The following is a 21,760-nucleotide window of genomic DNA, read 5'->3' on the forward strand; positions in this document are numbered from 1 at the left end:
AGGATTTCAGTGGACTTGTAATATGCCTACCAGCATGTCCCGATCCTTCAGTCATACCAGCAGTTCCTCAGATTTGCATTGAGGGACAGGCATTACCAGAGCCAGCTGGAGCCTACACAGAATATGGTCTACCTAGGGCCCAATTCTATACTCAGGCGGCCACAGTTTCTTTGCCACCTCAGAAACTCCCCAAAATCAGAGAGAAGTTCCAACAGGCATTGGCTGCACCAGTGATGTCAGCATCCCAGTGCATGAGTCCTTCATGTATTCCGATGATCCCCTGGGGTCACTGGAAATGCAGAATTTTCCAACGAGGCTTCCTGATGGAAGTGTTCGTCTAGCCCAGCCAATCAGGATCACCAGCCGGAGGCGCCCGAGTCTCTGGTGGTAGACGAAACGAACGCTAAATGGCATACTCCATTAGGGCCGCAGTCATGGATCATTGTTACCACAGATGCCAGCGGAGCAGGGTGGGGCGCCACCTGCGAACATCTCAAAATCCAGGGCAGAGGGGAATTTCCCACTCAGGGCCTAGTTTCCAATATTCTGGAACTTCAATCAGCATTCATGGCGTTGGCCACCTTGCTGCCTCACATACAGGGTCGCTCAGTCCTGCTCCATCTGGACAACACAGCAGCAGTGTCCTACATACAGCGACAAGGTGGGATGTACAGCCAATCCCTCTTGAGAGAGGTGGAACCAATCATGACATTGGCACAACATCTCCCAGATTTGAGGGCCGTATCTTCCAGGCTCTCAGAACTTGGAAGCAGATCACCTATCCAGACAATTCATGGACCCCATCGAATGGTCCCTTCACCCCGAAGTGTTCAAACAGATCATCCACGAGCGGGGGTGTCTGCAAGATGGATATTTTTGCCTCATCAACCATCTGCAAGGTGAGCCGGTTCCTCTCACGCTACCCTCATCCATTAGCAGAGGTGATGGATGCGTTCACTCATCCTTGGGTTGGGCAGCTGGCCTATGCCATCCCTCCAATTTCTTTAATCCTGAAATTCCTGAGGAGATTATTGACAGAGAATTTGACTGTCATCACAGTATTTCCTTACTGGCCTCACAGACCATGGGTCTCTCTGGCAATGGATCTCAGCGTGTGCACACCGATCACTCCTCATCTCCTGTCTGAAGGAGATACCATACATTGCAACCATCACGACTGGCCTTAGCGGTCTGGAAATTGTAAGGCAGGGGTTACAAGAGTTATGCCCCATACACACGGTCGGATTTTCCGATGGAAAATGTCCGATCAGAGAGTGTTGTCGGAAATTCCGACCGTGTGTGGGCTCCATCGGACATTTTCCATCGGATTTTCCGACACACAAAGTTTGTGAGCAGGATATAAAATTTTCCGACAACAAAGTCCGATCGCGTCAATTCCGACCGCGTGTGGCCTGTTCTGACGCACAAAGTGCCACGCATGCTCAGAAGAAATTCCGACATGGAACAGCTCGGTCTGGTAAAATTAGCGTTCACAATGGATACAGCACTTTCGTCACGCTGCAATGTTAAAGATGGTTTAATACAGCGCACTCTCTTCTTCTTTATAATGTGACAAGAATTAAGTAGTTTTGCTGCTTATATTCACACAGACTTCTCACAAACTTATTTATTTACTATTTATCGGGATTCCCTCAATATATTTTGATTTGTCACATCTGGCAACATTATTTTGGTGTATTTTTTTTTTTTTTTTTTTAAGGCCGATTATTTTTTTTTTGTTTGTATTTTTTTCAAGGCTTATTTTTTGTTTTTGGGATTTTTATTTGCACTCCTGAAAATTTTTGTGTGTGTTTTTTTGTGTCAAGTTACCACAACACCATTGATATGTTGTTCTATTTAATCTGTAGGAGATTGTTTGGTGTTGTTGTCCCTTGTTAATTTCACATTTTATGTTAGAAATGTACCTGAATCGTCACCAACAAACTGTCCTTTTTGGATGAAAACACACATAGGAGAGTATAATTTTCCAAAAAATAACTTTTATTAAGGGCTCACAACTAAACAAAGAGGGAGGCAACGCTGGAGAAACTGCAGAAATGGGTGAAGCCTTGGACCCCCAGGGCAGACATCAACTATTTTCTAGCAAAATTGGTGGCCTGAGGAGTCCTTATCTAAGGGAGTGCAGTCTGCTCCAGAAGTCCCAGAGATCCCGAAAGCAGCAGATGACATCTGTGTCCCCAGGCTGTGGTCATACGAGAGACTGCAGCTTTTGTCAGACCAGACTGAACCCAGGGTCATCACTCTCTTGTCTTCCTTCCACGCTTCCTTCCACGCGGTGGCTCTGGTGGTGGAGTTGTGGCAGCAGGAGGAGGAGGAGGGTCCAACTCAATCACGTCGGTCTTGGGTGCTAGTTCCCCACTCACCCCCTTAGTTAGGACTTTATAAATAAGTTGCTCACACAGGAGGCGTTGACCCTCCTGCATGCCCTGCAGTTTGGTGGCAGCCATGCAGGCAAAGGCCTCTTCAGGAGTGGGTAAGGCTCGGAGGGACGCAGAAGCCTCCTGAATGAGCCTGAGCGCTGAATCCTGCATGGGAGTCGCCTTCCTCGCTCTTTTATATGGAAGGTGGAGGGGAGGAACCTGCGATTCAGTCAGGCTGCGACTGGTCCCAGGCTTTTCTTGGCTGACACTTAGCCCCGCCTCCTCCTGGCTGCCACTAATCCCCACCTCCTCCTGACTGCCACATTCCACAACCTCCTCCTGGCTGAGGTCTTCCTGTGTATGAAAAAGGGACATAGTTTTATTTTTTTATTCATCAATTACACACAATTTTCACCTCCTGACTGTTGCAAATTGAATGTTAACAAATATAACAGACTATCCTTCTGAGCCCAGCATTTTTCATTCTTGTCCCAATTATTTTTGCCCACTACTGTCTATTGATATGTAAAACACTTTTTTCAATCAGCAATTACTGATCAATAATAACATCTAATAAACATCATTTATTTATAGACCATAAATCTGTAGAAGAATTCTATACCTGGCTCAAGCTGGGCTCCACCACTTCTTCCTGGCTGGAAGGCCCAGGTTGGACATCGGAAGCCTCATCTGGGGTAGAAGGAAGAGTGGAAGGAAGAGTGGAGAGGGATTCCCTGACTTCAGTGTGGTCTGACAGAAATCGCAGTCTCTCATAGTACCACAGCCTGGGGACATAAATGTCATCTGCTGCAGCTCCGGATCTCTGGGAATCTGTGACCTTCTTGCGCTCCCTAAGATAAGTGCTCCTCAGGCCACCAATTTTGGTTTTTAAATAGGGGATGGTTGCTGTGGGGACCACTGGCTTCACCAACTCCAGCAGTGTCTCCAGCGCTGCCTGCCTCTTTTGTTTATTGTTGTAATGGGGGTGTCTCACCTGCCACAGACAGGGCAGCTCCCTGTATTTGTCTATGAACAGTGGGAGGAAATTGTGGTCGTTGAACCCATCCGTTGAACCCAACCCATCTCTGCAAGACACAACACAAGACAAACCCTAAGGTCAGGCCAAACTCTCCTAATCTTGTTACAATATAGGCTTCAATTTCCAAGCAGTATAGGCCCAAGTTTACATCTTACCTTCGTTATCACGATCGGTGCTTTCGATGCTCCTTCCTCCGCTCACAGATCGTACGTAATACGCACGCGTGTTACGCTTTATACACGCTGCACATGCGTGTAACTCCGCCCGCCCCGACGTTCTTTCTAGTCGGGGAAGAGCACATGGCGGATACACAGCAGGTGCGTGCTAATTATAGCAACGAGGAGGAGGAGGAGGAAAGCCCGGAGCCTGAAACGTCTGGATCCAGAAGGAGATTTAAGGCCTCAAATATGTCCTTTGGGGAGATGTTGGAGATGGTGGACATCCTGAAGAGGGCCGACTATGAGGGGAAGTATGGACCTTACCCCAACCCCAATGTCAGAAAGGCAAAGATAATGGCGAAAGTGGTCAAGAGTCTGCACTGGCATTTCGGGGTACGACGATCGAAAGATCAGCTCAGGAAACGGTGGTCGGACCTGAAATTACGAGAACATGAGCAGTACAGAAAGATCCGGAGAGTGCTGCAAAAAAGTAAGTAGTTGTCCTGTGTTCCTATTCTTTATGTTTCTTACGTTCGTGCTGCTCCATGTGCTTTTCTTACAAGTGTACATTTTTAAATGGCAAATTTCATGTTCATGGGTACATTATTCATTCGTATCAAACATTTTTCTTTCGGCCTATAAAACACCATTGTTTAGGCCATATGCATTTGGCCACAATTTTTACGCCCTACTTGTCAGAAACTATTTTGGTTGGGTAGATGGCTTTGTTACTAGAATGAAATGCAAACTAGATTCTGTGTAAGGAGAGGACACTCAGCAGCTGTTTTCACATCTGGACACTGGAGCACTAGTGTGGGACACCATTTTTATTAGGGGGCCACACAGGCGCTCCAGTGTATACTATAGGGGGGGGCTACATCTGTGAAGCTTGTACCAAACAGGTAAAGTATTGAAGCTTGACAAAGGACACTGAAAATGCAACATTTTGGAACTCGGCCAAAATAGACAATTGTACTCCACTTCCAAGCAATGTTTTATATTTATAGTTCTGCCATCAAATCACTGTGTGCTAAGTATAGCATTTTTGTTTGACATAGGGAAGAAAAGACTCGGAGGACACCCCTCATCCGAGGAGACCAGAGACCCCCCCACCTCTGGAAGAAGGGGAAATACCCCCAACCCAAGAAGTGCAGGAGGAAGACGTGGTGGAAATTGTCACCACAACAGGTGAGTGTCTGCGACCACAGGCTCAGGTAAGAGATGTATGCCGGCATATTTTTGATACCTTTTTTTGGGGGTTTCTCTCTTTTTAGGTGATTGTGATGTTGTGGATCCAGATCCTTTCACATCAGAAAGTGTCCAGATCCTGATCGGGGTTTCATAGTAGGTGAGGTTGAAAAAAGACACAAGTCCATCAAGTCCAACCTATGTGTGTGATTATGTGTCAGTATTACATTACATATCCCTGTATATTGCGGTCATTCAGGTGATTATCTAATAGTTTCTTGAAGCTATCAATGCTCCCCGCTGAGACCACCGCCTGTGGAAGGGAATTCCACATCCTTGCCGCTCTTACAGTAAAGAACCCTCTACGTAGTTTAAGGTTAAACCTCTTTTCTTCTAATTGTAATGAGTGGCCACGAGTCTTATTAAACTCTCTTCTGCAAAAAAGTTTTATCCCTATTGTGGGGTCACCAGTACAGTATTTGTAAATTGAAATCATATCCCCTCTCAAGCGTCTCTTCTCCAGAGAGAATAAGTTCAGTGCTCGCAACCTTTCCTCATAACTAAGATCCTCCAGACCCTTTATTAGCTTTGTTGCCCTTCTTTGTACTCGCTCCATTTCCAGTACGTCCCTCCTGAGGACTGGTGCCCAGAACTGGACAGCATACTCCAGGTGCGGGCGGACCAGAGTCTTGTAGAGCGGGAGAGTTTTATCTCTGCAGTTGATCCCCCTTTTAATGCATGCCAATATTCTGTTTGCTTTATTAGCAGCAGCTGGGCATTGCATGCCATTGCTGAGCCTATCATCCACTAGGACCCCCAGGTCCTTTTCCATCCTAGATTCCCCCAGAGGTTCTCCCCCCAGTGTATAGATTGCATTCATATTTTTGCCACCCAAATGCATTATTTTACATTTTTCTACATTGAACCTCATTTGCCATGTAGTCGCCCACCCCATTAATTTGTTCAGGTCTTTTTGCAAGATTTCCACATCCTGCGGAGAAGTTATTGCCCTGCTTAGCTTAGTATCGTCTGCAAATACAGAGATTGAACTGTTTATCCCATCCTCCAGGTCGTTTATGAACAAATTAAATAGGATTGGTCCCAGCACAGAACCCTGGGGAACCCCACTACCCACCCCTGACCATTCTGAGTACCCCCCATTTATCACCACCCTCTGAACACGCCCTTGTAGCCAGTTTTCAATCCATGTACTCACCCTATGGTCCATGCCAACGCACCTTATTTTGTACAGTAAACGTTTATGGGGAACTGTGTCAAATGCTTTTGCAAAATCCAGATACACCACGTCTACGGGCCTTCCTTTATCTAGATGGCAACTCACCTCCTCATAGAAGGTTAATAGATTGGTTTGGCAAGAATGATTCTTCATGAATCCATGCTGATTACTGCTAATGATATCATTCTTATTACTAAAATCTTGTATATAGTCCCTTATCATCCCCTCCAGGAGTTTACATACTATTGATGTTAGGCTAACTGGTCTGTAATTCCCAGGGATGTTTTTTGGGCCCTTTTTAAATATTGGTGCTACATTGGCTTTTCTCCAATCAGCTGGTACCATTCCAGTCAATAGACTGTCTGTAAAAATTAGGAACAACGGTCTGGCAATCACCTGACTGAGTTCCCTAAGTACCCTCGGATGCAAGCCATCTGGTCCCGGTGATTTATTAATGTTAAGTTTCTCAAGTCTAATTTTAATTCCGTCCTCTGTTAACCATGTAGGTGCTTCCTGTGTTGTGTCATGAGGATAAACACTGCAGTTTTGGTTACTGAAGCCCCCCGATTCACTCGTGAAGACTGAGGAGAAGAATAAATTCAATACCTTTGCCATCTCCCCATCCTTTGTAACCAGATGTCCTTCCTCATTCTTTATGGGGCCAATATGGTCTGTCCTCCCTTTTTTACTGTTTACATACTTAAAGAATTTCTTGGGATTTGTGGGTGATCATGGGGTGTAATTTAGAATTGGAAAACCTCAAGAAAAACATCAATGATGTTATTCAAAAAAATAAAAACATCATTGATGTTTTGGGGCGAGTTTAAAACCCCTCCCAATCCCTTTGTTTTTTTGTGTGCTCCAATGTTCAAAATGTTTGAAAGATTTGTAGAAAAGCCTTATTTGGAGGATGCACAACATGTGCTATCTGCCATCACAGGAGATCAATGGACGCGTTTTGGGGGTGCAACCCCTTCCTCAATAATAAAGTAGCTGAGAGGAAGGGGTTTCTCCCCTAAAACACGTCCCTTGATCCCCCGTGATGGCAGCTAGCACATGTTGACATTGGTAAATTTGTGTGCATCTTCCAAATTTGGCTTTTACTGGGGTGACTTCACCCCATCTGAACGCAATATCAAACACAGTTCCTAAATACTCATGTCTGATATTGCCTTCAAGTTCTACCAAATGTGAACTTTGTAAGTTCAAGATTTGTGTCTTTCTTGTTGGTTTTACACATGCCTGTTTTATCTTAAATGGACATTTATCTGTTTTATAATGCTACCCCAAAAATTGTTATACACCAAACATGTTGGTTTGTTAGAAAAACCTTTTCTAAATGCACATGTGATTGTGCAGGTATTAAAGAGATTGTTAAGCAAGAATGTGTGGATTATTGTGTCAACGCTAAAACACTTTGTTGGTGATGTAATTGGTGTTTTCTGTGAAAATGGGGGTTATTTCCTAAGGGCAAATCCTCTTTGCACTACAAGTGCAGTTTCAGTGCACTTGTAGTGCAAAGTGTCTTTGCCTTTAGTAAATAACACCCAACAGTGCTTTGTATAAGGTTACACAATCACGCCATTTTCTGGACTCAACACATTTCTGTCAGGGTCAGCTAAAACAAACACAAGCAGTAAATGTCCACAAAGATTTTCTTTTTTTTATTTGATAAAGGCTTCACAAATTTGCTGGCATATTGATGGCCCCCCTACCCGCAAAGAACTCCAGGTATCATAACCGGACATCACGGACACTCAGGGAGGGCAAGCCAGGACGGCCACTTTCAAGCGCCGTCAGTGTTGTTTCATGGATCATTCCGGCCTCAGGCCCAACTGAGCCAGCATAGTTGGCCGAATGTTTGCGTAAAAAGTTATGGAGAATACAGCACACCAGGATTATATGATTAAGTTTATACTCCGCCATATGGATGGGTGTCAGAAATAGGCGGAACCGGCTGGCCAGGATTCCAAATGTGTTCTCCACCACTCTTCTGGCTCTGGCCAGCCAGTAATTAAAAACCCTCTGTTCCGGGGTGAGGGTCCTCATAGGGAATGGCCGCATAAGATGGTCCCCCAGCGCAAACGCTTCATCAGCAACGAAGACGAATGGGAGTCCTTCCACATTGTCCTCTGGAGGTGGCAAGTCCAAGCTGCCATTCTGGAGACGCCTGTAGAACTCCGTCTGGGCGATGACTCCACCATCAGACATCCGGCCATTCTTCCCCACGTCCACATACAAGAAGTCGTAATTAGCCGACACCACCGCCAACATCACAATACTATTGAACCCCTTATAGTTGAAATAGTACGACCCCGAGTTGGGTGGTGGGATGATGTGGACGTGTTTCCCATCAATTGCCCCTCCGCAGTTAGGAAAGTCCCACCGCTGGGCAAAGTGGGAGGCCACAGTCTGCCATTCCTGTGGCGTGGAAGGAAACTGTTGAGGAAAACAAAAATAAATTAATATTTTTGCACATAAACATGGCAAGCAGATTAGACACAAACATTCTTGGCCAACCTCCAGATAGCATTTATTAAGGGGAATTTAACAACACCAAAGTATAAGGTACACCTATCATATCCCCCCCCCCCCCTCATGGGCCATTTCTAACATTATAGGGGGGGGAATCTTGGACAGGTAACCCTCTCCACTTCATTGAGAGATGAATGCCTAAATACAGGGTATTACTTAGCCCCTAAGTAAGCCCCTCCTTAGTTACACTATTGGCAGCCCACTGGACAGGTAAGAAGTGTCATAATACAAAGATCTAAATACACACTGTACACATTTGAGGACATTTTGACATTCTGCTATTACCTGTCAAGATAATAATAGGATATAAAAAGTTTAAACAGTACCATTTGAAAGTATACAGGCAGGCCCTTGCACTACATGCTTTGGGTAATTCATCCATAAATCTGAGCACAAAAGAGATGGGTATAGTGTGTATGGGTTTGGCAAAGTCAGCAGATAGATGATTGAGGATAGATAGAGAATTGGGATCAGCTGACTTAGCAGTTGGGGGGAGGGAGGGTTACTAAAAATGATTTGGGGACACCACAAAAAAAAAGCCTCTGGCACTCTGCCTGAATTTAAAGCACAAATCACATTTAAAAACATTTTAGGGGGTGTTTGGGGTAAAGCACTACTATGGAGCTGACAAAGTACATTGTTAAGTGACTACATGAGGTGAATATAGGGCAGGAGAGCACATTGGGGAGGTTATTGAAGGCCAATCTGTATGAAGGACCTAAAAAATTAATTACATAAAAATCCAGCATGCATGAGGACAAAGGGGACATTCACAGCATATTCCAATCATGGTAATTAGGGAATGAGGAAAGAAATACAATATATTATCAATCATTTAATACAATCAAATGTGATATTAAAGGATAAAAATCTTACCTTCATATACTCCTTCTGCAGAACCTGGATGATGGCAGAACAGGTCTCTGGGATAATGATAACCAGAGCCTGGGGGGAGATGCCTGTCGAGAACTTGAGGTCCTGCAGGCTTCTCCCTGTCGCCAAGTACCGCAGGGTAGCGACCAGCCTCTTCTCCGGAGTGATGGCTTGCCTCATGCAGGTATCCTGCCTGCTAATATAAGGGGTCAGCGAAGCCAACAGACGGTGAAACATGGGGTCCGTCATCCTGAGAAAGTTCCTGAAATCATCAGGATTATTCTCACGGATCTCACGGAGCAAAGGCATATGAGAGAACTGGTCACGCTGAAGCAACCAATTCTTGGTCCATGAACTCCTCCCCACTCTGTTCATGGACCGGACTTGTGTCAAGGTCAGGACCCCAACACCAAGCCCCCGCACAGCACGAACTCTACGAGGAGTACGTATACGCAACATGGCTAGAAAACAGTCGGCTGCTCAGAACGAAGTAACAGAACACACTGAAGAACAGCAAGGCCTGTGAAGAGCGACCTGAAAAACAGTAACGTACGAACAAGAACACAATGACTACTTAAAGTCACGCGGAACTTGCTTGCACGCACTGAAGAGCAGATACAAACCCACAAGCACAAACTGAACCGCAGAAAACGATCTGAAAGCCACGAGTCTGAAAAAGCACGAATCGTCTCTCACCAAACTTTTACTAACACGAGATTAGCAAAAGGAGCCCAAAGGGTGCCGCGCTTGGTTCCGAACTGGCCTTTTCTAGTCTTGTCGTACATGCTTGACGTCACCGCGTTGTTGGCGATCGGAAATTCCGACAACTTTGTGCGACCGTGTGTACGCAAAACAAGTTTGAGCCAACATCCGTCGGAAAAAATCCTAGGATTTTGTTGTCGGAATGTCCGAACAAAGTCCGACCGTGTGTACGGGACATTAGGCTGTTCTGCAGAGGGTATTAGAACTTTACAGAGTTCCAGAAAAGGGTCAACCAAAGCCATCTACTCCAGAATATGGAATAGGTTCACAAGCTTTGCAGCTGGATGTCAGTTTGACCCTAGTGACCCAAATGTATCTCAAATCCTGTCTTTCCTGCAATCCGGATTGGATTTGGGACTCAGTTCACTTAAAGTGCAAATTTCAGCCATCTCGGCTTTTACCCAAAAGAAATGGGCAGCAAACCTGCTAGCGGAGCACTTTCTGAGATCGGTACTTAGACTATGCCTTCCAAGAGAAAGAGGTTCCCTCAATGGGACCTGTCAGTAGTCCTCCAATTTCTAGCAAACCCTCCTCGTACTCTGACAGAAGACTGTTCATTATGGGATATCACCTTAAAAATGGCATTCCTCTTAGCCATAACTTCAGGGGGAAGGGTGTCGGAACTCCAAGAATTGGGGGCAGCAGAACCTTATTCAATGTTCTTCTCAGACAGGGTTGTGCTGAGATCATTGGATCATTTTATCCCAAAAGTGGCATCGATATTTAATCTCTCCAGTGAATGGGTGCTTCCAGCCTTCCCAGCAGAATCAGATGCTGATGTGCACGAGTTGGACATTCCAAAAGTCCTCAAAGCCTATCTCCAAGCTACTTCTACATTCAGACGTTCTGACAGACTTTTTCATCATTATGAAAATTTAAAGGGAAAGAGGCCTCTGCCAGAACCATCTCGGCCTGGATAGTAAAAACTATTCACCAGGTATATAGAGCGGCCGGGAAGGATCCTCCAGAGGTGGTTAGAGCTCACTCAACAGGGTGATGTCTTCTTCTTGGACGGCATGGGCAGGATTGTCTCTGGAGACAGTCTGCAAAGCAGCTAGCTGGTCATCACATCATACGTTCTTAAAACACTACGGGGTGGATCCAGCAGCTCTTACTACAGTAGAGTTTGGGAGGAAAACCATCCAAGCTTTTATGTTTATTGTCAAATAAAGACTAAGTTTGTAGCATTAAACCCTCCCTCAAAACTCATTATGTATCATATGTATGCTGCCATGTTTGGTGTCAGGAAAATGGAAAACTGTATCAAATACTTACAGTAATTTTCCTTTCCTGACGCCAATACATGGCAGCATACGAACCCTCCCTCTGATCTTTGTGCTTTATACGGAGTATGGGGGAGGTAGCTCTCAGTCAGACTTTTATAGAGCTAAAAAGGTCCTGTGGGTGGATATAGGGGCGGAGCTATATCATATGTATGCTGCCATGTATTGGCGTCAGGAAAGGAAAATTATGGTAAGTATTTGATACAATTTTCCATTTTTTAGTTTTTAGAGAGGGGAAGGGTTAGAGCCTCTGCCAAGCTTTAATTGCTGTCTGTGTCACCATTGGGAAATTCACTTCTGTAATTACACAGGTGACCATTGTCATCTAAACAGAAAGTGAGGGGAAATCCAAAGTTTTAACGTTGTTTCAAGAAAAAGAGGTAGGGGGAAAACTTCCAATGGGGACTCATGTTCCAGAGAAAACTGTCTTAAAGGGGAATTCAACTCACTTTGGGAGATTTCCTGTAACTTCCTGTTATGTCTCTAGGACAGGGAGTAAAGGAAAATGTTAAAGTTTGGCTATAAATACAGTTTAAAGCTGAACCCCAGGCAAACAGCTGAATATGCAGATGGAATACATACAATGGAGTTGTTTATCCTGTCAAATGGTTTGTATTTCTGTCCATCCAGTTCTGAGGTTTACCTATCTCTGTACACAGCACAGCTCTCTCTCTGAGAGACTGCTTTTACTCTGTTGTAGTTAACACTTCTTCACCTAAACTGCATAGTTTTCAGATATGTATGCGCTACTCTGTGTTCTAATGATTTTTTATTTTTGAAAGTGTATATCAAGCCAAACATATTTTTTTCTTGTTTTGAATAAAATGTGAAATACAATGTGAAAGTATTCCTTTTATGTTTTTGCTGTTATCCAGGGCTCCATTAGAGAGATTCACCCTCACTTCCTGTCTTGCTGACAGCAGTTTCACCAGACAGGAAGTGTGGCAAAAACTGCAACAGGGACAGAGACAGAAATGCAAATCTGACTCAGTTTTTAGCCTTCCCCTACATAACTAAATAAAAGCCATTTTATTTGTGTCTGTGTTGCTGTTGGAGAATCCCCCTACTTCCTGTCTGGTAAACTGTTGTCAGCAGGACAGGAAGTGAGGGTAAAGCTGGCCAGCAGGCTAAACAAAACAAAAACAAAAACAAATTCCATCCACACAAACAAGGTTGATAGGGGAATCCCCACACGAGGACATTGTATTCTGCCAGCAAAACCCGCCTCTGGTTGAAAACATTGATCAGGGGCTGCAGCAGCAGTTGGTTAAGGACAGCTTTCTAGCATGTCGCTTCGATATAAGTCAATCAAATGCTCAACTTCTGCTAAGCAGGGACTGCCACACACTGGGGGAGATTTACTAAAACTGGTGCAAACAGAATCCGGTGCAGCTGTGCATAGTAACTAATCAGCTTCCAGGATTTATTGTCAAAGCTTAAAGTGATTGTAAAGGAAAAAATGTTATTTAAAAAATCAACAAACATGTCATACTTACCTCTCTTTTTGGGTCCCCCACTGGCGCTCTGGGCTCCTCCCCCTTGCCAAGTACCCCCCCGCTTGCTGTCGGGGCAATCGTACGTGCTCGCTCCTGAGCCAGCTCTCTGTATCCATAAGACACATAGAGACCCCCCTGCTCTTGCCTCACTGGCTGTGATTGACAGCATTGGGAGCCAATGGCTCCCGCTGCTGCATCTCAGCCAATCAGGAGGGAGAGACCTGGGAGAGCCTTAGGTCTCATGCACATCACTGGATTGAGATCGGGCTTCGGTAGGTGTTAGGAGGTTGAGGGGGGAGCTGCACACTGAAGGTTTTTTACCTTCAGGCATTGAATGCCTGAAGGTAAAAAACCTTCAGCCTTTACAACCACTTTAATTGAACAAGCTGAAGTTAGTAACTGATTGGTTACTATGCAAAGTTGAACCAGATTCTGTGTGAACCAGTTTTAGTAAATCTCCACCACTGATTGGATTGCGGCCAGTCCCTGTTGAACCAGCCGAATCAGCATATGGCCACTTTAAAGCGGAGTTCCAGGCTTTTTTCGTTTATTAAAAGTCAGCAGCTACAAAAAGTGTAGCTGCTGACTTTTAATAAACAGACACTCACCTGTGTCACAGTCCAGTATTGGGGCCGCATGGTGCCTCACTCCTCTCCCCCTCCTCTCCGCGGCGAAACTGTGGGCACCTGGCCGTGACAGCTTGCGGCTTCACGGCCGGGCATGCACGAGTCGCGCTGCGCTCTTTGAGTGGACAGGCAGTCTTCTGGGACCTGTGTCGTGTCCCAGAAGATTGCCGAGAGGGAGGGGCTACCTGGGGGGGAGAGGAGGAGTCGTCTAGGTGGCCCATAGTCGGAAGTAGAAAGTGGGACCAGAAGTCCCACTCAAAACTAGGCACTCCCCCCCCCCAAAAAAAATAATGACACGCCAAATGTGGCATGTAAGGGGGTGAGGAACTCCACTTTAAGTCTATCTCCCTGTATAGCGGTAAAAACCTGACAGGGGTTCTAACCCTTTCCCTTTCTATCTAAATCTGAGAAGCAATGCTTTGGCTGGACGTACACTTCAATTTGTTCTTCTACATTTTTGTTTCTCGTAAATACAAAAAAAAAACCCTGCTTTGTCCTTTCTATTTAGATGCGATAAAAAGCAAAGGCTTGTTTTTATATGCAATAATTATCTCAGGCCTAAAGAACCACATTCATGTAAAAACATCAGAAATATCAGGGCAGTACAGGAAATTGTAGCATTTAGAAAGCATGCTAAATATGTTTGGAACTCTAGTAATAAAAACCAGTTTATACGAATGTGTCGCTGCAGCCTGTGTACTACAACAAGCAATCCTAACAATCACTCCTCCTTTATGAATCATCACCTTGTCCTACACACTCCCCTCCGCTATCCTGCCCTGTGTACCATCACCCACACCGCACAGCCGAACTGGACAACGGCTTGTATAATCTGTGCAGGTTCTGATCTGTGTGAATGTGTGGCCTGCTATATTGAGACAAGATACATTTACTCTACATAAACATAGAACAGTTGAAATAAATTATACGTATAGGGAGTTTATGGTGAAACATTTGGTTGCTTATATACTGAAGAGCTGATTTGTTTTTTCTTTCTTTGAAGCTATGGACTGCAGAAAAAAAAAAAAACCCAGACAGATAGAGCATAGATGATACAGCACCCACTTCCTGGTACCCAGGAATCCGGTCCAGATCACTTGGTGTTCTGCTGTTCCCAGGTACCCTGCCTGGGACCCGGTGAATCAGTCCTCCTGAACAGGTCCTCACAAGGCATAGTCTTACAGCTCTGGTCCTCATGATTGCTGTCCTCTCTGATGTATGCACACACAGCGACAGGTCTTCAAGCTCTGGTCCCAAAGCACAGCAAGCAATCCCTCTGCGGCTCATTCCTCAGGCTCTTATAGACACAGCATGGGCACCCAATCTCTGCACAGGCTCAGAAAAGGCAACAGGTCCTCATTCTCTGCTTCCAGCACTGCTCGGAGATGGCATCCTTGTCACTGCACAGTAAAAAAAATACATAAAAGATATTACTGCGCTAATAAATAGCAAAAGAGCTGCTTACACTACAATTGACAAATAAGATAAAAAAGTTGCAGTGCTAGGAAAATCCATATACGATATGCGATTCATGTAAACCAAAATATAGTCCAAAGAGATTAGTGTATCAACCTTAGGAAAGCAATAAAAATGTCCCCAGGGGGCCACCGACAGTGTACCCAACCATCAGAAAATTGTTATAGGAGATCACAGTGATGATCTATAAACAGTGACATCCACCACCATAGAAAATGGGGGTACGCTTAACAGATAGTGTGGACCCAACTACCATACGGCAATGAGTCACGCAGGCAGGGGTTGATAAGCCTCAAAGAAGGAACCAGATATTGCTGGCGTTTTCTATGGATAGGTCACTCCAATCTCCAGGTCTCTGGTATATGTAGACTCCACTCACGTCAGTTGTCTCTCACACATCGTGCATTTATATAGAGAAACACACCGGAGAATCGTACATAGTGTAAAACCGTCATGAATACATTTATTAAAATGTACAGAACACATTTAGGAGATGTATACAGTGCTTGTAAAGATAAAATCCAAATGGTATGCAGTGACATCAGTAGGAGCTGTAGCCGACGCATTTCATCAAAACTGACATCTTCCCTAAAAGTATGGTTACCCATCTGTATTGCTTGGCTTCCTCCTGCAAAACACCCAGATCTCTCCAGAATTGCCCACCTCCTCTGTTGTGCATGGAATACTGGGTAGTCCACAGCTCCATCAGGCACCTTTTACATGCATTGCACTGTTTCCCTTTAAGGACTACATTTCCCAGAATCCCTGGAAGCCGCTACATAGCAAGTCCTCTTGCTGCTTATTGGCTCAGACCCTCTTCTGCCAGGAGGGAGGGGGGCAGGAGAGAGTAGGGGATTTTACACAGAGCATGCTCTGTTCACAGAGCAGGAAAGTGAAGGATGAGAGGAACACAGCCTGGTCTGTTCACACAGCAGGAAAGTGAGGGGTGAGAGCTGGCTGCTGTATAACACACAGAAGTCCCAGCTCTGTCACTGCTCACAGCAGATAGGGGGAGGGTGGGCTGGAAGAGCACATGGCTACATGCACAATTAGAACATTCCAGAAAAGTGGCTCTATAATCATTATAAAAAATGTTCATCATACAGTAGGAACAGTGTGAAGAGGGGCAGTACAAATAGGATGCATTGCATGGGCTTCCCACTCTAGTGATTACTGTGATTGGCTGTCCTACCGACTCCTGATTGTGACTTTGTTAATGGACCGGATGGCATACACCCGAGACTCCTCAAAGAACTCAGTCAGGTTATGGCCAGACCGCTATTACTATTCTTTATGAACATATGACTTTACTTGAGGCATGTCACTACAAAAAATAGTACATAGAGTATATACAGTTGTGCTCATAAGTTTACATAACCTGGCAGAATTTGGCCATTTTTCAGAGAATATGAATGATAACACAAAAACATTTCTTTCCCTCATGTTTAGTGTTTGTCTGAAGCCATTTATTATCAATCAACTGCGTTTACTCTTTTTAAATCATAATGACAACACAAACTACCAAAATGACCCTGATCAAAAGGTTGCATACCCTGGTGATTTTGGCCTGATAACATGCACACAGGTTGACACAAAGGGGTTTGAATGGCTATTAAAGGTAACCATCCTCTCCTGTGATCTGTTTGCTTGTAACTAGTGTGTGTGTATAAAAGGTCAATGAGTTTCTGGACTCCTGACAGACCTTTGCATCTTTTATCCAGTGCTGCACCAAGGTTTCTGGATTCTGAGTCATGGGGAAAGCAAAAGAATTGTCAAAGGATCTGCGGGAAAAGGTAGTTGAACTGTATAAAACAGGAAAGAATATAAATAGATATCCTAGGAATTGAGAATGCAAATCAGCAGTGTTCAAACTCTTAGCAAGAAGTAGAAAATTAGGAAAATGAGAAATGTTGAAACCAAATCACGGTCAGGTAGACCAACTAAAATTTCAGCAACAACTGCCAGGAAAATTATTCAGGATGCAAAAAAAAAACACACAAATAACTTCAGATGAAATACAGAACTCTCTGAAAATATGTGGTGTGGCTGTTTCAAGATGTACAATAAGGTGGCACTTGAAGAAAGATGGGCTGCAAGGTCGAGTTGCCAGAAGAAAGCCATTACTACACAAATGCTAAAAAGTATCCCGCTTACAATACGCCAAACAGCACAGAGACAAGCCTCAAACCTTCTGGCACAAAGTCATTTGGATTGACAAGACCAAAATTGAGCTTTTTGGCCACAACCATAAATGCTACATTTGGAGAGGAGTCAACAAGGCCTATGATGAAAGGTACATCATGCCTACTGTGTAACACGGAGGTGGATCGTTGATGTTTTGGGGATGTGTGAGCTACAAACAGGCATGTACTGGCCATTGGGACTACTGGGAGTTTTCCGGTTGGCCGATGGCTCAGTGGGTCGGTTTTAGTGACAGCCTGTCGAAGTAATGGCTGCACGGCTCGTGCAGCCATTACTTTGAGCACTGCTGTACTGCAGGGGTGGCCTGACCTATCGGGCACTGTGGGGCCCCATGACAGGCTCTGCTAGCTACACTAGCACTGGAAACGGCTGCAATAGGTCCTCTCACGGTGTGCTGTTCGACACCGGCCCCTCCTTCCCTCCCGTCCACCACAGGTGCTTGTACATGACATCATCCAGGATGGACGAGAAAAGCGGAGGGGCTGGCAGAGAGCAGCGAGCCATGAGAGGTCTTATTGCAGGCATCGGGTGAGGCTGTGTACTATTGCCATCACTGGGGAGGGGGGAGCAGAGGCAGCCAGTACAGATGTAGGGGGCCCAGGCCCCAACAAGATCACAGGAGGCCCCATGATACTCTCCTGTCCCCCCCACATTGACCCCCTCTGTCCTCCACCCCCCACTGTGTCCTCCACCCCCCACGCTGTCCCCTTCTGTCCTCCACCCCCACTGTATCCTCCACTCCCCATGCTGTCCCCCTCTGTCCTCAACCCCCCACTGGGTCCTCCATCCCCCACGCTGTCCCCTTCTGTCCTCCACCCCCACTGTGTCCTCCACCCCCATGCTGTCCCCCTCTGTCCTCAACTCCCCACTGCGTCCTCCATCCCCCACAGTGTCCCCCTGTGTCCTCCACCCCCTAGTGTGTCCCCCTCTGTCCTCCACCCCCCACGGTGTCTCTCTGTGTCCTCAACCCCACCACAGTGTCCTGCACCCCCCATGGTGCCCCCCTGTGTCCACCACCCCCACGGTGTCCCCCTGTGTCCTCCACCCCCATGGTATCCCACTGTGTCCTCCACCCCCCATGGTGTCCCCCTGTGTCCTCCACCTCCCATGATGTCCCACTGTGTCCTACACCCCCCACTGTGTTCTCCACCCCCTACTGTGTCCTCCACCCCCCACTGTGTCCCACTGTGTCCTGCACCCTCCATGGTGTCCCCCTGTGTCCACCACCCCCCACTGTGTCCTCCACCCCCCCCTTGGTGTCCCCCTGTGTCCTCCACCTCCCACTGCGTCCCCCTGTGTCCTCCACCCCCTCAGTGTCCTTCATCACCCATGGTGTCCTCCACCCCACCACGGTGTCTTCCACCCCCCCACAGTGTGTACCCCTGTGTCCTCCACCCCCCAAGCTGTCCCTCTGTGTCCTCCACCCCCTCCCCCCCCACTGTATCCCCCTGTGTCCTTCATTCCCCTCCAACAGTATATATACTGTTTTTGTGTGTGTTTGCAAAATTAAAGTAGGCTGGTCTGGATGAAGAACAGGGCCAAATATTTGTCCCAGTCCAGCCCTGCCTACAAAGGCACAGGAAATTTGGTCAAAATTGATGGCAAGATGAATGCAGTATATTATCAAAAAATACTGGAGGATCATTTGCATTCATCAGCCAGGAAACTGTGCATGGGACCTACTTGGACATTCCAACATGACAATGATCCAAAAGACAAGGCCAAGTCGGTCTGTCATTGGCTACAGCAGAATAAAGTGAAGGTTATGGAGTGGCCATCTCAGTCTCCTGACCTCAATATCAGTGAGCCACTGTGGGAAGATCTCAAATTTGCAGTTCATGCAAGACAGCCCAAGGATTTACAGGAACTGGAGGCTTTTTGCCAAGAGGAATGGACAGCTTTACCATCTGAAAAGATAAAGAGCCTCATCCACAAATACCACAAAAGACTTCAAGCTGTCATTGATGTTAAAGGGGGCAATACACGGTATTAAGAACCGGGTATGTAAACTTTTGATCAGGGTCATTTGGCTAGTTTATGTTGTGATTATGATTTAAAAAGAGTAAACACAGTTGATTGATAATAAATGGCTTCAGCCAAACACTAACCATGAGCGAAAGAAAAGTTTTTGTGTTATCATTCATATTCTCGGAAAAATGGCCAAGAAATCATAAATTCTCCCAGGGTATGTAAACTTATGAGCACAACTGTATAATTTAAAATGTATTTTACAATCAATATTGAACATTGAACATTTTTTTTGTATACATACATATTAGGGATGGAGGCCTGTCACGGAGGTTGTGCCAGGTCACACTATTTCCTTTTTTTTTCTTAATCTTTATGGACAGCATACTGACAGGAATGGTACCAGCTGATTGGTGAAAAGCCCACGTGGTACCAATATTCAAAAAAGGGCAAGAGATATATTCCTGGAAACTACAGGCCTGTCAGTCTAACACCGGTAGTTTGTAAACTATTTGAGGGGGTGATAATGGACCATATCCAAGAATTTGCTGATGAAAACAGTATTATTAGTAGTATTCAGTATGGGTTTACGAAAGGTCGCTCTTGCCAAACCAACCTATTAACATTATATGAGGAAGTGAGCTGCCATCTGGACAAAGGTAGGCCAGGGGATGTGGTGTAGATTTTGCAAAAGCATTTGATACAGTCCCCCACAACTACTTAATCTACAAACTGAGGTCTTTGGGTATGGATCATAGGGTTTGTTCTTGGATAGAAAACTGGCTACAGGGGGCGTGTCAAAATGGTTGTGATAAATAACCTATACTCAGAATGGTGTAAAGTGGTTAGTGGGTACCCCAAGGCTCTGTCCTGAAACCAGTTCTGTTTATTTATTTATAAATGATATAGCGGATGAGATAAATAGCTCAATCTCAGTGTTTGCTGATGACACAAAAATAAGTAGGGAAATAGCATCACAGCAGAATATAGAAACCTTACAAGAGGACCTGAATAAATTAATGAAGTGCGCAACTAGATGACAAATGTGGTTTAACATTGAAAAAATGTAAGCTAAAGCACTTGGGGGTTAAAAATATAAATGCAATTACTCACTAGGGGGAGAACCTCTGGGGAAATCCAGGATGGAGAAGGATCTGGGACCTCTGCCGGGTTAGCCCCCCCATATCAAAATTTTTGAAAAAATCTTATGCAGTTTGTTAGATCTTTGTTAGATCAGGTTAGATCAACCGTTATTTGTGTTAGATCTCACACAGAAGAAGCGATATTAACAGTTATTTGCTGGGGGGGGCTAACCCGTCATCAGCCCCCCCTTATCAAAAAATTGACCAAACAGTTAGCTATTTTGGAAGCAATTTGTTAGATCTGGGACAGACTGAGCAATAGCATGCAATTTCAAGCTGCAGCAAGCAAAGCCAGCAGAATATTAGCATGCATTAAAAAGGGGATTTACTCCAGAGATAAAACGGTGTAGAACCATCTCAAGGATGATCAGAAGAAATGGACAGCACCTGAGTTAAATACAGGGGGTCCCCGGGTTACGAACGAGATAGGGACTGTAGGTTTGTTCTTAAGTCGAATTTGTTTGTAAGTCGGAACAGTACCTTTTTTAAGTACAAATCCAGTCTCAGAGTCAGGAAGTGAGATTAAATCCATCTAATGAGGATACAGACAGTATAATTTTTTTTATTTTAATTATTCTTTACTTTTTTTAATTACTTTGTTATTTTTTTTTAATTTAATTAATACTGTATTTCTTATTTTTTTTTATTTTTTTATAAATTTTTTTTCACTTAACTTTATTGCTATCACACAGGAGAAAACAATTCCCTGTGTGATAGCAATTGGAGGTGACAGGTTCCCTTTATTGACCCTGTCACCTCCTAGCACTGCTAGATTTTCTGTCAGAGCTGAGGAGCACAGCTCTCCCCTCTCACTCTTTACATGGCGGCAGGGACAGGAGGAACAGGTACAGTACACTGCATATTAAGCATATTACAGTACTGCTCACAGGCTGTTACAGGCTGCTCACCTGATGGCACAGCAGGGAGATGGATAGATGCTGTGTCCAGGCAGGCCGGCCGCGGTGCACCTCCGCGGGGCAGCGCTCGTAGGAAAGACCGGGGATCCTGGAGGCTTCACTAGGCCGGACAAGGCCGCGGTGACGTCACTCGGGCCCCGTTCGTAAGTAGGGGTCGTTCGTAAGTCGGATGTTCGTAAGTCGGGGACCCCCTGATTGTCACAGCAAAGGGTCTGAATACTTAGGACCATGTGATATTTCAGTTTTTCTTTTTTAATAAATCTCAAATAATGTCAACAATTCTGTGTTTTTCTGTCAATATGGGGTGCTGTGTGTACATTAATGAGGAAAAAAATGAACTTAAATGATTTTAGCAAATGGCTGCAATATAACAAAGAGTGGAAAATTTAAGGGGGTCTGAATACTTTTCGTCCCCACCAAAAATAAATATTTATCCTCATAGGGAAATAATTATTTATGTATTTTTTCAAAAAAACT

The sequence above is a fragment of the Aquarana catesbeiana genome, linkage group LG05 (assembly GCF_042186555.1).
Source record: "Aquarana catesbeiana isolate 2022-GZ linkage group LG05, ASM4218655v1, whole genome shotgun sequence".
NCBI lineage: Eukaryota > Metazoa > Chordata > Amphibia > Anura > Ranidae > Aquarana > Aquarana catesbeiana.